Below are 15002 nucleotides of genomic sequence, written 5' to 3'. Positions count from 1 at the left end.
TTTTGCCAAGAATCTGCCCAAGATTTCTCTAATGGTCTAATCCGCTCCGCACCTTAGTTTAGAATGGAGAAGGCTGGTCTCGGCACTCGATTTCCCAACAACCCGCAAGGGTAGCTTGGAAACACTGGAGCTGGATTTCTCGGCGGGAGAAAAGACAGTGTCTCTCTCAGTGCTTCTTCTGGAGGGTCGGCTTCCTTTGGCACTTGCTGTAGCAGGGCACGTCGGGCAAGTAGATACTTGAACTGCTCCAAGCCACCGTGTGTTTGGTTGGGCGAGTGTGGGCATATTTATACCTTGAAGGTGCCAACTTTGACGTACAGTTGGACATAATAACGTCATCAAAGAGTCTCAGTTCTTTGAAAACTCCATGAGTTCTTAGATAAATCAATACTCAAGCAAGGGGAAGTCCCTGACTGCCGAAGGCGGGTTTTTCCAAGAAATCGTTGTGGATTTTCGGAACTAGTGGAAGTAGCCCTTCCGTATTTGGACTGCATGAGCTATGCCTAATATGGTTAGGATTTCTATGCCTATATAAGGATATGGTGATTTATACCTATATAAGGGCATGAATCGGGAAACTTACAATAGGGTCCTAAAATTATACATAACAGCACCTGCACCAGGCTTTTTCTCATTTGCAAAGTTCGGGGCATGCACACAGCTAGGCAGCCCCCTCACCCCCGGGAATGACTGTTTCCTACAACCAGAATGGAAGCAAGATTCAGAGCAATGAAAACAAGTTCATTTGATGCAAAGAACTGTTAACAAAAAACATGTCCAGCTGTTGTAGGTCTGGCAACTTAAACAAAACAGCAACAAAAAACAAACCAGCATTGGCATAGCCAATAGGTCTCGCCTTTTGGACCCTATAAGTATTTAGTTATGCAGAAGAATATCCTTTCTGCAACAACACCAACTGTTGCATGGCTAAACACTTATAAGGTCCCAAATGCAAGACCTATTGGCTATGCCAATGCTTTTTGATTTATACCACTGATCTTCAAACTTGGGTATGGTCTCCCATGGGGGGGCCTTAAGTGAGATCAGGGGGGTGCCTGTCTCTGGCCAAGAGAAGCATCATGTTTTGTTTTAAGTGTTGAACATGAGCAGTAGTAAACCACCTTGTAATGGGCCGTCACTAACCACTTTGCCATTTATTTTCTGACTGGGAGTCTTTGTAATAAGCATTTACAATGCAATAGGTCTCGCATTAGTAAAAGTTTGAGCTTTTGGCGTTGCAAATAATAATGCAACACCAATAGCTCTAATGTTTAGTAATGCGAGACCTAACTATGCCACAAAATGCACACACGGATGACAGAACAATTGGAGTACGTATTTGGTAAACAAAAAATATGTGATTATGAAATAGGCCACAGAGACAACACATAAAAATTAAACAAAGACATAATAGAGGGTCGAAGTGTCCTTAATTATTAAAGAGAATCGGAATGACATTACGCCAAAGGCCGAACAGACTGCAGAAAAATTCTGAATACATTTAATATATAAGCAGATTTGAAAGTGTTAACACAAAATATTTATAAAAGAGGAAAACATTGCTTTCTCATTTTCACAATAATGAGACCAGTGGCACAAGACACAACCATTGGTCTTCCCTGCCTAATATGTGGGTCCCCACAGCGTCCCATACCTTAGATATTCATAGGCCTTCAAAGGAATGGGGGCTCCCTGAATATTGGGGGCTTTTTGCACCATGCCTCTAAATGGAATGTATGGATTAAATGTATAGGTTTTCCCGTGACAGCTCTGCCCTTTCTAATTGTTAAGAATGTGCTGCACGTTTTAACCACGTGTCCCCTTGAACCATGACAACTTTCTAAAGAGTATTTACAAAACGTGGTGTACATGAAACATCTTAAACATGTGTAATGTAAAAATGTCCCTTTTGAAAACATGCCGTCCATACATAAATACTATTTTTCGGATATGCCGCTTAGCAATTAATGCATAAGTCCATGCACCGTCTGTAAGGCACAGACCAGCGCACAAATTGAGGAGAGGCACCCTAGCGGCCATTGTGCATTACCACCAGTGTGCTAGCGAAAACAAAAGCATGGAGAATGACGAGTGGCCTTATTAGTTTGGGGAAGGTAAAAGGGGTAGCGTTGTTTTCCCCTTTGGGCAGGAAGGAAGGCTGCATAGGGTGATATAATGAAGGACAATGGCCATGGGGAAGGAAGCGAGACGTCCCTGGTGGTGATGTGAGCTGCCTTAGACCACGGGGGGTGGTGCAGGACGTGGCAGGCATACAAACTCAGCGAGCAGCAGATATTGTGCAATGAAAGCCCCCTTGCAAAAATTGACTGGTCCCCTTTCAGCTGGCTGCTATTCCATTTGAGAGTTAAGCTGTTGGTAATGAAGTTGAACATTCAAGCATAAATAATACTGTTGAAAAATGTGCTGCAATGCGCCCCATAATTTACATTTTCTTGCTTCATAATTGGACCCTCTCCTGTCGCATAACTCCAGTGGCGTCGCATGTAGGGTACACGTGACAATGTTTTACCGATTAGTTTACCAACATGATTGCCATCAAGGCATGGGCAGGAGTATTTCTCAGTGCATGCTTAAAAACAACCACTTACTATAAAGCATGCCCCTCTCCGAAGTCCTGTAACTGGATATTCTAAGGTGAAACGCCCCACCTGTTAAGGTAATATGACGCTCATTACATGCCAGTGGCGGCTGGTGACATTTGAAATTGGTGTGGCGTAAAATTGGAAGTGGAGAAAAGTCCATATCTTATTGTCCTGTATTGGTACCCGCTCTCCACTCAAGGCTGACCTAACAAAAGCTGTATAATGTCCCCGTGTTATGTGCGACACCTTCAACCAGTCTATTTCAGTCAACAGCACAGCATAAAGCTCTCAAGACACTTGCGGGTAACACATCTACCATTGTACAGTATGGAACACCTCCCTTGTACAGTCTGGAAGATGTGCCGGGACGAGGTACCATAAAGGCAGTGCATCACCATGTCTGACCCCAGTAGGGCCAGCTCCGCTCGGTATGCTGGGTCATTCATTTCAACCACCAGTCAACCAGTCATTTATTACCAGGAGTTGTGATATCCAGTAGTAAAATTGCATGTCTGCCATCCCCAATCCCACTTCATATGTCAACTGTCTGCATTTGTCCCAGGAAATGTGTGTGGTTCGCCTGGTGCCAGACCTTCAAAATCAGTAACATCTCAAGGGCAGAGTTAAACCCTGTTGAGGATCCTGACTCTTCAGTGATGGACAAAAGTCTACAACAGCACAAAAGTGGCCCAATTGATTAAATTGGACCTATGTTCTACAAGGAGTTTGGCAGAAATCAAACTAAAGACATGCTCCGTATCAAGATGCGGTCCTGTACTTATGAATGTGCGCTGGAAATATATTCCACTTGGACCTGTTCCAGAGCAAAGAGGCCCCAGCTGAACCCCCACCCCCGACAGAGGGGTGAATATTAATAATGTCCAGCTACTCCAGCAGCATTACTTATCAGCCATTTAGACCATTTCTGAGCATTCCCAATGTGGTCAGACAAGGGTACTGAAGCATGAGGCCGAGTAATTTGTTCAGGATCACACAGTCTGCATGGTGGGGATGTGTGGCGACGTGAATTTACCTACTGGTGGCAACGTGTCTGTCCACTGCCCGTGGAGGTGGATACAAAGGTTGACATAGCAGACAGACGTAAGTCACTCATTCTCTGTGGGGCTGCTTGGCCCCACTGAACAGTGCTGAAGAGTGTTGGATTCTTTCTTTCAGCAGCTAAGGCTTCGTTATAAACAAAAGTAAAGGTGTCGTGTCGTGTGTGTGGGTGACGCAGAAATAACATTTCAAACAAGCATTTCCAGTTTGGCAATTATTGCCTTGAAAGGCAGTGGTGCTCCCAGCCAGACAGTGAACAGGCATGGCTCTCCACTGCAGACACGCCAAGAATATCTCCCCAATGGCGCTTCGACTTTCTATAATAAGGAGTGGTCGAACTGCATTAAAAATACAATATAAATACAATATAATTATAAATATAAAAAACTTAGCTTGGCTTCCCGCGCTGACTCCCGCTCTCTCCTAGTCTGCATCCTGCAGAACGGAGAGTGGGAGGAGGCTTGGGGGAGCGGCGTGCCCACTGTTGCTAATACTGTCTGTTTGGACAGCCTCTCAGGCTGTCCAAACAGTCAGTATTAAGAACAGTGGGCAAGCCACTCCCCCCTGCCCTGAGGCTCGAGAAACTAGGAAGTTCGGCTGACTGCTTTCTCGCCGTGCGAGAAGGGCAGGCAGAAACAAATGGTAGTTATAAATAAATAACTACCATTTGTTTCTGCCTTCTTCTCGCACGGCGAGGAAGCAGGGGGGGCGGCGCCCAAACGCCCCCATGGGAAAACCGCCACTGTTACATGCTTTTTATGCTAGATCTGCTCGAAGCTCTGCTCGTGCATGGGCACTTCAAGCCAGAGCCGACTGTCAGCTCGGATCTGGCTTGGCTCCCTGTTTGTTGGTTGGCACACCTCTGCTGCCGCCACAGGACGCGGGACGCAGTGACGTGTCTGCACAATCAGGCAAGGGCAGTACTAGGTACAGTGATGCGAGGGCGATAATTGAGGTGGGCACGTGCTTGCCCAAGTGAGCCAATGCCTGTAAAATTAGTAGCCCAGTTAGGTTATCAGCAACTAAGTAGCACATTTCCACAATTTTATCGGTTTGCCAGCTCTTTCGCAGTTCAAGTTTAGCTTCTGCACCTGACTGACTGAGGTATCCTGGGCAAATCACGCTTCCCTTGTGCCTCAGTTGGTTTATATGGTGAATTGTACTGACTGGTGCTGTGCGCGAGCACAATATCCTGTCCGGGGACTGAAAGCCAACAGTGAGAGCCACTGCTCGTGCTTGCACTGACTGGTGCCATGCGTGTGCAGAATATCCAGTCCGGGTAGGCGAGCCAGAAAGGAGACTTGGAGGGGAGCAAAAAGCCTCACTACAAATCAAGGGCGCGCATTTAACACAAAGTGTGAGGCGCATCAATGAATAGTAGAGGTGGAGCTTCCACCTCACTTCCAAAAGAAAACCTATGACAATCCTCACTAGTTTTAAAACATTAACTTGCAAAAAGTTTATCCCTCCAAGAATGTGCGATCGGAGAGCCAGAGGGATGCTGACCAAATAAATAATGGTATTTTTGACAACATAAAAAACGAAAATATTGAAGGACAGATCATCCAAACTACGATAACTAAAATCAACAATTGTGGGGAAGGCCCAATGTATGAGAATATGTGAAGGAAAGGTGGTGTACTGAAGAGGATCTAAGGCAGTCTTCTTTGCGATGCAGGAAACAAGCTTTGGGAGAATGGAGTAAAATCAATATAAAAGGTGACCTGCACTCCGAGCATATTGAAAGACTTCCCTGGGCTGGCAAGGTGCAGAGACACCTGGATGAGAGAGAGACAGAACATGTTGCCGTGTATGCAGTCCATGGCGATGCCGTTGTGCCCTTGGATTTCATGATCGATCACAGTGGAGTGGTGTGAGAAGTTGTTGGCTTTGTCTAGGAAGGCACTGGTATCCAGAGTGAACGGGGAAGAATTAATAAAAAGCAAATAAAAAAAAAAATAATAAAACCATTTTTAAAGCGCCTGGTTACACATATGACGGCGTGTCCCCGCGCTGAAATGCTACTACTCCCAGATGAAGCAGAATGTACCAGGATACTATTTACTTGGGAAAGAGATAAGTTTTTAAATATTGTCTGAATCTTGTTTCGGAGGGCTCCATCCGAAGGTTCAAGGGGAGGCTATTCCAGTGTTTGCTAGCCAAGAAACGGAAGGAACTACCTCCCATTCTGGTCTTGTGAACACGGGGAAGTTGGAATAACATCACTGCGGCGGATCTGAGATTTCGAGTGGGGCGATGGATGGTGAGAAGTCTTTGCAGATAGTTTGGGCCTTTTCCCTGGGCAATACGATGAGCCATACATAGTGCCTTAAATTTGATGCGCTCCACAATAGGGAGCCAATGAAGTTTACGCAATGCCGTCTTACCGGATGCCCTGCGTGGAAGGTTAAGTACCAGGCGGGCAGCGGCATTTTGGACACACTGTAGTTGTTGAATGCCTTTTTTACTCAGGCCTAGGAGAAGGGCATTGCCATAATCCAGATGTGGCGTGACTAGGGCGTGGATAAGTTTCTTCCTTGCACCAAAGGGGAGCAGATCGAGAACTTTGCGGAGAGTTTTCAGTATTCCAAAGCATTTTCCAGTGATTTTATTAATCTGTTGCTTGAAGGAAAGCTCCGCATCGATCAGAATTCCCAAATTTCTAACAACCTCTGCTGAGCGGGGGATTGGCCCTAATTCCGTAGGCCACCAGTCCTGCGACCAGGTGGAGGGGGACTTACCGACCACCAACAACTCGGTTTTATCGCCATTTAGGCGAAGGCAGTTGCTGTTCATCCATCCTGCCACAGCCCGCATACAGTTGGAAAAGTTAATGGCTTCCTCAGGCTGGTTGTTGGCAAGTTGAATTATTAATTGAGTATCGTCAGCGTATGTGACGATATCCACACCATAGGATTCCACGATATGTGCCAAAGGCTCCATATAAATATTGAACAGCGTGGGGCTCAAACTTGAGCCTTGTGGAACCCCATGCCTCAACTTACGAGGAGATGATTTATAAGGAGGGCAATGCACCTGAAAACTCCTGTTTTCCAGAAAAAATTTTATCCACTCCAGGGCTGGACCCTCTATTCCCATGTCGGAGAGGCGCGACAGCAGCGTTGAGTGCAGCACGGTGTCAAATGCTGCACTAAGGTCTAATAACACCAACGCTGCTGTCTGCCCTCCATCAACAAGTTGTCTCAGGCGTTCTATGGAAAAGAGGACCGCGGATTCAGTTGAATATCCTGCTCTGAATCCTGACTGGGTTGAATGGAGGCAAGAGTTCTCTTCAATAAATTTCATGATTTGCTTGTTTACAACCTTCTCTTACAGTTTTCCTCCACTGGCTAAAGCAGATGATGAAGCAGTTACATTACACCTAAACACAAACACATTAGAAGTGACATTTTGTTCAGGACAGGTATCACTTCCGATTCGCGGTCCAGTCAAAACTCACCTGTATAGCTTTTTCTGAGACCGGTCCGACCAGTATATCTTATTGCTGACAATCTCCATGTTGAGAGCCACCATGTTTTTGATCAGATTTGTGCGGTCTAACGTCATCTTCCGCACCTCATGTCAGTTAGTAACAAGTCAGTGTGGTGTAGGTACACACCAAGACGGAAGAGACGCCACGAGCAAAAGAAACGCTGTGCGCGTGCAGAGTCTCCAGTCCGGGCAGGCGTGGCAAACAGGAGACAGGGAAGGAACAAACATGCCTCCCTTGCAATCAAAAGCGAGCGTTTTTGATGCACGCCAATGAAAAGCATGGGTGGAGCTTCCACCCTGCTTCTAAAGCAAAACCGATGACAATACATTTCGAAAGCGAGCAGCGCAGGCGCTGATTCCCTCAGCAACACCTAAAAAGGGGTAACAGAGCTTAACTGCAAGGTTTAAATGTTTATTTCAGAAGCTTGAGGGGGGGGGGGGGGCGAGCATTTTATTTTGTTTTTAAAAGGGGGGGCGCAGCATGAAGAAGTTTAAAGACCACTAATTTATACTTTCAGCCAATGTGCACTGCAACCATTCTAAAAAAAAAACATTAAAAAATTGACAAAACAAATAAATAGATCTCGCATAGGTGATACCTATTGGCTTTGGCGTTGATTGTTTGTGCTTACGCCAGTGAGAGTGAATGGTAAGCTATCCAGGAATCTCTCTTGGCCAAACTGCAGTTCTGCAAGTAAAGATTTGCTGATAACATCTGTCTGTCTCCAGGAAAGAGGCGATACCTGATCATTGTTTAAATATTTTGTGCAGTTTTTTTTTAACTGTATTAGCTGCAACATGTTCTTGGGTTATGGCGGAAATGTGCTACTCAGGACTACAATGCCATTGCAGGACTGGCGTCTAATCCCAGGTCTGCCATTTGACAGCACTCTGTGATCCTGGGCAAAGCGAGTTACCTTTTGTTGCGGTTCAGAAGGAGGGACACACACAGCGGGACTAGGTAAATAGAGTTTTATTTTTATAAAAGTTTTTTTCTTTTTTTGAGTCTTTCACGTGCTAAAGTAGCCGGGTCCAAAGTATCCGCAAGGGCACGAAATCGGTGAGGACTGGTCCGCCTTCTTTCTTCTTCGGGGTGTTCCAGGCTCTTGTCTCGGGCCGGGTCCCAAACGCCACATGCGGGGAGAGAAAGAAAGGCTTTTAGACTCAACTCTGCAAACGTGCTATAACCCTTAGGACCCGTCGGGAAGTGAGGACACCGGTGCCTTTTAGTGCTCGTATTTAAACTCGTTTTGGGGTAGGGTAAGTGAAGGTTCGTTTGGTAGGGAGGGAGCGGGTTGGGGTTTAGAAAAGGAAAGAGGTTGGGGATAGTTTACACTATTTACACAGCGTTTCCGCGCAGTCCAAGCCACCCTGCTACCCGCTCATGCACCTGTGTGAGCCACACTCCTCCGTGGGTGTGGCTGGGCGGTGCTTGAGAACGGTGGCCTGCAGGCACAGGTACTCCTGTTCTCCGATCGTCTGAGGTTTCTTCGGTGAATCCTTCTCCATCCTCTGCGGTCTCCCTTCGCTCTCCTCTCTTCCTCCAGGTGTCGAGACACGCCTCCCCCTTGGCTTCCTCCCTTTTCACCGCTCCTCCTAACACGTGAGATGGGGGCGTGTACGATTCCTCCAATGGGCTTGCTTGGCAAAACAGCGCGTCAGAATGGGGTGTGTAGTTCCTCTCCTCCTCAGCGTCCTTAAAGGAACAGTTCTTGAACTTGCCTCCACCACGCCTCTGACTCTGCTCCCCATGGTTCCTGATACGACGAAAGAGAGGAGTGGTCACTGGAGTGGTCATTGTTAACAGACCACCAATTAGTGTCGGTCCCTGCCACCCCGCTACACTCCTCCCCCCTAAGATTCTCCCGTTCGGGGAGAGTACATAGTCTAGAAAGAAAGTCGGCATTGCCATGGTCTCTGCCTTTTTTATGTTGTATGGTGAATGAGTAGAGTTGCAAAAAGAGGAACCACCTCAGGACTCTGATTGTGAGACTTCTGCCTGTACATCCACTGTAGTGGAGCATGGTCCGTAAACAAGGTGAAGTGTTTTCCTTCGAGATAGTATTTAAGTTTTTCAACAGCCCAGCGAATTGCTAAACACTCACGTTCAATGGTTGGATATTTTGTCTCTCTGGGGTGCAGTTTCCGGCTAATGTACAAGAGTGGGTGTTCAAGTCCGTCTTTCCCGATTTGAGAAAGGACTGACCCAATTCCTTTGTCCGAGGCGTCTGTAGCAACGAAAAAAGGCTTGTCAAAATCTGGTGCTATTAAGATAGGACTGGTGGTGAGGGCATCTTTCAGTTTTTTAAATGCCACTTTGGCCTCCTCTGGGGGGTTTTGTATTTGTTTTGGGCTTACTCCTTTCTGAAGGAGATTAGTCAACGGAGTAGCCAACTCTGCAAAATTGGCGAGAAATCTACAATAATAGCCTATAAGGCCTAGAAATGCCCTCAGTTCTTTCTTGGTACTGGGAACGGGAGTATTTTGTATGGCTTTCACCTTTCCTTCTTGTGGTGCTATAGCTCCCTCACCTAACATGTACCCCAAGTATTTGACCTTTGTGTAGGCAGAACGTGATTTCTTAGCATTGATGTGCAACCCAGCATCTCTTAAGGCTTGCAGTATGGTTTGTAGATGTTTTAGATGAGTCTGCAAGGAGTCGCTGAATATCACGATGTCATCCAGATACACCGAGCAGAACCCTCTAAAAGGAAGAAGGGTCTTGTGCATTAACCTTTGAAACGTGGCCGGTGCCCCATGGAGCCCGAATGGCAACACATTAAACTCAAAGAGCCCTTCATCAGTAGAGAAGGCTATTTTATGTCTGTCTTCTTCTCTTAAGGGTACTTGCCAATAGCCTTTCGTTAGGTCTAATATTGTTATGAAACAGGCATCACCAATGCGCTCAATCAACTCATCTACCCTAGGGATGGGGTATGCATCAAATGAGGAAATGGCATTGAGGGCTCTAAAGTCCATGCAGAACCTCGTGGAGCCATCCGGTTTTGGCACCATTACAATAGGGGAGGACCAACTGCTCCGGGACGGTCTGATTACTCCCAAATGTAGCATGTCTTGTACCTCTTTCCTTAGAGCCTCTCTCCTAGCAGCTGCAATCCTATAGGGTCGTAACTTTGCCATCTTTCCAGGCTCTGTGTCTATCCTATGGTCGATCAGGGGAGTACACCCTGGTTGATCCGAGAACAGATCAGCAAAGGGTTGTAGGGTCTCAAGTAGTTCCTGTTTTCTGGCGGCACTCAACTCTTCATTTATAGGAAGTTCTGCTAGGGTAGAGACATTTACAGGGGATGGTAAACTGAAGTGTGCACTCTGAGGAATAGGTCCGATCCACTTTTTTAACTTGTTTATATGAAAACATTGTTTTCTGGCAGGGGATATCCGGAGTCGGTAAGTCGTGGTTCCGAGTACCTCCACCACCTGGTAAGGACCTTTCCGTTCTCTCTGGAATTTGAGCTGGGGTTGGCATCAACACCAACGCCCAGTCCCTAAATTCAGTTTTCTCCACCTCTTCCCTTGGTCATAATTCTTTTTCGGTCTTATCTGGCTACGTTCAAGGTTGGAATATGCAAGATCTCTTAGTTTTCCTATTTTACTGCGTAATGACTGAGTATACTCTAGGAGGGACCTAGGTTCCTCCTGTTCCTCTTTTTCCCAGGCATCCCGAGTTATTTCTAGAAGAAACCTGGGCTGTCTCCCATAGAGGAGTTCAAAGGCAGAATAACCGGTGGAACTCTGGACTTGGGCTCGTAGCACATATAAAGCCAAGGGGAGCAAACGGTACCAGTCTTGGTTTTCTATAGACAACATTTTCCTCAGGGTGGTTTTTAGGGTTCGATTCTATCGCTCAACCGTCAGTCTGCGGGTGATATGCAGACGTTCGTATTTGCTGTATGTTCAGGGATTTGGTGACTTCTCCCATCAATTTGGACATAAAGGGTGTCCCTTGGTCCGTTATAATCTCCTTGGGAAAGCCTAACCTAGAAAATAACTCTAGAAATGTTTCTGCCACGTTCTTGGTAGTTGGTGATTTTAAGGCAAAAGCTTCTGGAAAGCGGGTTGCGTAATCAACGATTACTAGGGCGTAGGTATTTCCTTTGAAAGTACGGGTGAGAGGTCCAATGAGGTCCATACCCACCCGTTCGAATAGTTGTCCTATTTTTGGCATCTGCTGTAAGGGAACAGCCGGGGGTCTCTGTAGGTTTTTCTTCTGGCAAACCTCACATGTTCTGCAAAAGGTGGTTGCTTCTTTATACAGGCCAGGCCAAAAAAAACACTTCAATATGTTTTGCAGTGTTTTTTCAGCCCCAATGTGATATGCCGTCAAGTGGGTATGTGCATAGTAAAGCACTTGCTCCCGAAACTCTTTAGGGACTACCAGCTGTTTGGGGTCACCTTTCTTTCCTTCTCTGTACAATAAGTCATTTTCTATGATAAACCGGGGATATGGTGTAAGTGGATTCCCCTGACCTAAGTGGGCCGCCTCCCAAGCATTGAAGAGTGTGGCATTGTTTGGTGGGCGAACCTAAAGTTCCGATCCAGGGCCCATGGTTCGGCGGTCAAGAGAGTATTAGCTGTAACTTTCTGGGTCTGTTTAGAGAACATAACCAGGAAGTCGGGGTTGTCTACCCAGAGTATCAAGTCTTCTAGAAGAGTCTCTATAGCCCCTACCCTCACCTTACAGGGACTCCTACCTACTGGATGGATCACCAATTCCGCCACGTCATAGGGCTTTACGTCCCCATGTACACACCGAATAAAGACCTGGGATCCCGTTACCTACTGATGGGGTAAAACCAAGGACTTTTGTAGCACCGACTGTCGGCACCCCGAATCCAGTAGCGCCCTAACCCACTTTTGGTTCACCCTGACTCTTACATAAAAAGAAGGTCCCATTTCGGCCGTGTACATGTCGGCTCTAGGTGCGTAGCCCACTTCCATAGGTTCTTCAGTGGATTTCTTTTCGGGCACATCCCAGCTATATGTCCCCACTCTCCACAATCGAAACACTGGGATCCCCTCACTACAGGGAAGTCAACCCGGGGTGGCTTTGGCTTTACGGGCTCTGGTACAGGCTTCCCTCTTCTTTCTATTTTGTTTGATTGCCGGTTTTGATTTCTCAGTCTCCCAGGGGTGAATCTTTGGTTGGGCTCTAGTATACGTAGACGCCATTTCGATTGCCTGAGCCGGTGTTAACCCTGCATGTTGTTTCAGCCACCTTTGGGTTCCATACAGTAACGCTTCCATAAACTGTTCTAAGTATATACAGTCCATAATCTCTTCCTTGGTTTTGTTCTCAGGCTGAATCCACTTATCAGTGGCTGAGATTAATTCAAGCATTCTCTCCATTACTTTTTTTGTGTACTTTCCTGTAAGTGGGATGAGTATGCCCAGACGTATGCCCCAACAACACTGTCACTGGAACCAAGCTGTACCCAGATGATGAGGCCATAACTAGGGCGAAATCTGTCATGTGTTGCTTGTGGTCCTGTTCAGGGAGGGGCTTGGCAGTTTGGGCTGGACTGTTTCCATTGGGTCAGGGTCAAGACTGAATTGCATATAGCTTGGTTAAACCGTGGTAGCATGTTGTGCAAAATAACTATGGATTGGAATGCGACCTGAGTATTGATCAGTGACTGACATGAATTCAAAGATTCCATTCATCACTTTTTTCTGTACTTGGAGGTTAGAAAGAGGCAGAGGTCGTGCCAAGGTAGTTGGCAGTAGAGTGGTCCAGGTAAATGATTTTTGTTTGTTTGTGTGCAAGGTTACAGCTGTAGATGGGAGTATGCATGAGTTTAAAAAAAGGATACTTTCTACGCTCTACTGTGCACCAGGCTGACACCCATCAGTTCACCCTGTCAGTCACTCCTGGTGCCATGTGTTGACTTCCAGAGGGACACCTTGCTGCCTGTACTGCGCCACGAAAGTGGCACTTAATCCTGGTGCTGCATAAGAAGCTATTCTAACAACCTGCCCCTTTTGACCCCAACCCCTCAGAGCCCACACTGTGCAACAAGGGTTCCGGTCTCTTGCAGCACTGTGCAGTTTGTATACTGTGGCAGGGTGCATTATAGAAACCAATTGCTATTGTTAGCCAATACACCCTTAAGCACATAAAATGAAACGCAGTAACTAGTCAGATGCACGGTTGCTCCTAGCACCCCCAAAATTACCCCCCCCCCCGTTTTGTCATTTACATAGAATCCTTCCCATACTAGAACACCTTCTCTCCTAAATATTCAAAGGTAACTTCATAAAGCACAGCCTCCTGCCTCAAATAATCATATTCCCAATGTGCAAGAAACCCACACACCTTGGAAAACGTAATGAATGTAGCCAATATTGACTTGTCTGTGCCCAATGGACCTCAAGCTTGCCATTTTGATGTGAGTAGGGCAGTCTCATAGCGCCTTTTTTTCTTATGGTGGGTGGGGCCTACACTGACAACGGAAGGGAGTGGTCTGCAGGGACATGGGGCAAGCAGCGTGAGAGGGAGTTCAAACAAGAAGATGGGAGGACAGTAACAATGGGAGTGGGAGGGAAACGGGGGCAATCAACACTTATGAGGAAGTGATGACAAAGGAAGCAATTAAACAGTACCTCAGTCCAAGCATGAGCAGCGGAAAAACTTCTATAAAGAATGTAATCAGTACTTGGTCCATACTCCATTGAAGGGACAAACTCCCGAAGAGGAAGTGAACCCGCTGACCAACGAGGAGCAGGAGGAGGCGGGCCCTAAGCCCTTTCAAGTTTAAAAATATAAATGTAGACTTCTAGTGACGGCGCATAAGTAAGCCATTTGACTTAGAATTGCAGGGAACAGTGACTGTCCGAATATGCTTCTTACGATGCTCCTTGTTATACACGGTTGTGCACGCTAACTTTCCCTTACTGACCATTATTTTAAAAAGTTTATAACTTACCTTTCTGTAAGTGCTAGTGTACTTCCTTCTGGCTTTTTTCACTGTAACCTTTAAGGGAATATTTTTTTCAACTAATATGACCCCCTACCATTATCAAGGATCAGAAGCACTTTCTTCACGTGGATGCCCTTTTCATATGGTTCTGGTATTTCCATTGATTTATTGTATGGTTGTGTGTATACAGTTGGTAAAGATTTTTAAATATTTCATTTATGGGTTCTGTTGGTAAAGGTAAAAATAAAATGAGTTTGATACTGTTAAAAACCTTTGTAGCATACCATGTGTATAGATAAGTTTGCTGGAAACGTTGCTATTTTTCTCTTGATCTTGGTGACCTGTTGCTAATTGGTAGCCAGGTATTTGAGATGTGCGCTTGATGTTAAATTGTTATCACTACTTAAGTATATGGCTAAAACAATTGGCATACCTTTGGTAATGGATCTGTCACCTTCATCCTTACCAGACATTGGGAGGAATTAGAGAGTTGTCAGCAGACCCTCAAAGTGGTGCTAAACAGACAAATTGGAAATGTTTTCCAGCTGGTTGGCAAATCGTCCATCAAGGTCTTCATTTCTTGCTGATTCTTAGCACTCTTCCACATTCTACGTTGCATATTGACATCTCTTTAGGTTGGCAGCTAATAATAATATTAGTGATTTCCTAGTGCTAATTGTGTAAGATCCTTTGTCTTCCGATCACTGCAAGATACCTTTAATTCTTTTGCATTGCAGATGTGAGTGACAGGAAAAATAAAAAATAGGTCACTGATTACATGATATCTGATTCAGTCTTGTGTTTTGTGATTTTAGCAAGATCTGTTAAAGAATTGCATTATTTTTCTGATGCTCTGGATTAGTGAACATGTTTGTAACTTGGGAAGATAACTTGGGGAGAGGATGTTGCT

At 45.8% G+C, this 15002-nt stretch overlaps 1 protein-coding gene across 23 annotated transcripts in view; it reads left to right on the top strand.

Moving 5' to 3' along the window:
- PUM1 (pumilio RNA binding family member 1) overlaps positions 1 to 15002 on the top strand; it is a 1043345-nt gene that overhangs the window by 441239 nt on the left and 587104 nt on the right. The gene's annotated exons all lie outside the window — the stretch shown is intronic.

The sequence above is a fragment of the Lissotriton vulgaris genome, chromosome 2_1 (genome assembly GCF_964263255.1).
Source record: "Lissotriton vulgaris chromosome 2_1, aLisVul1.2, whole genome shotgun sequence".
NCBI classification, from domain to species: Eukaryota; Metazoa; Chordata; class Amphibia; order Caudata; family Salamandridae; genus Lissotriton; species Lissotriton vulgaris.
The sequence above is the reverse complement of the archived record's forward strand: the minus strand, read 5'-3'. Positions and strand labels throughout refer to the sequence as shown.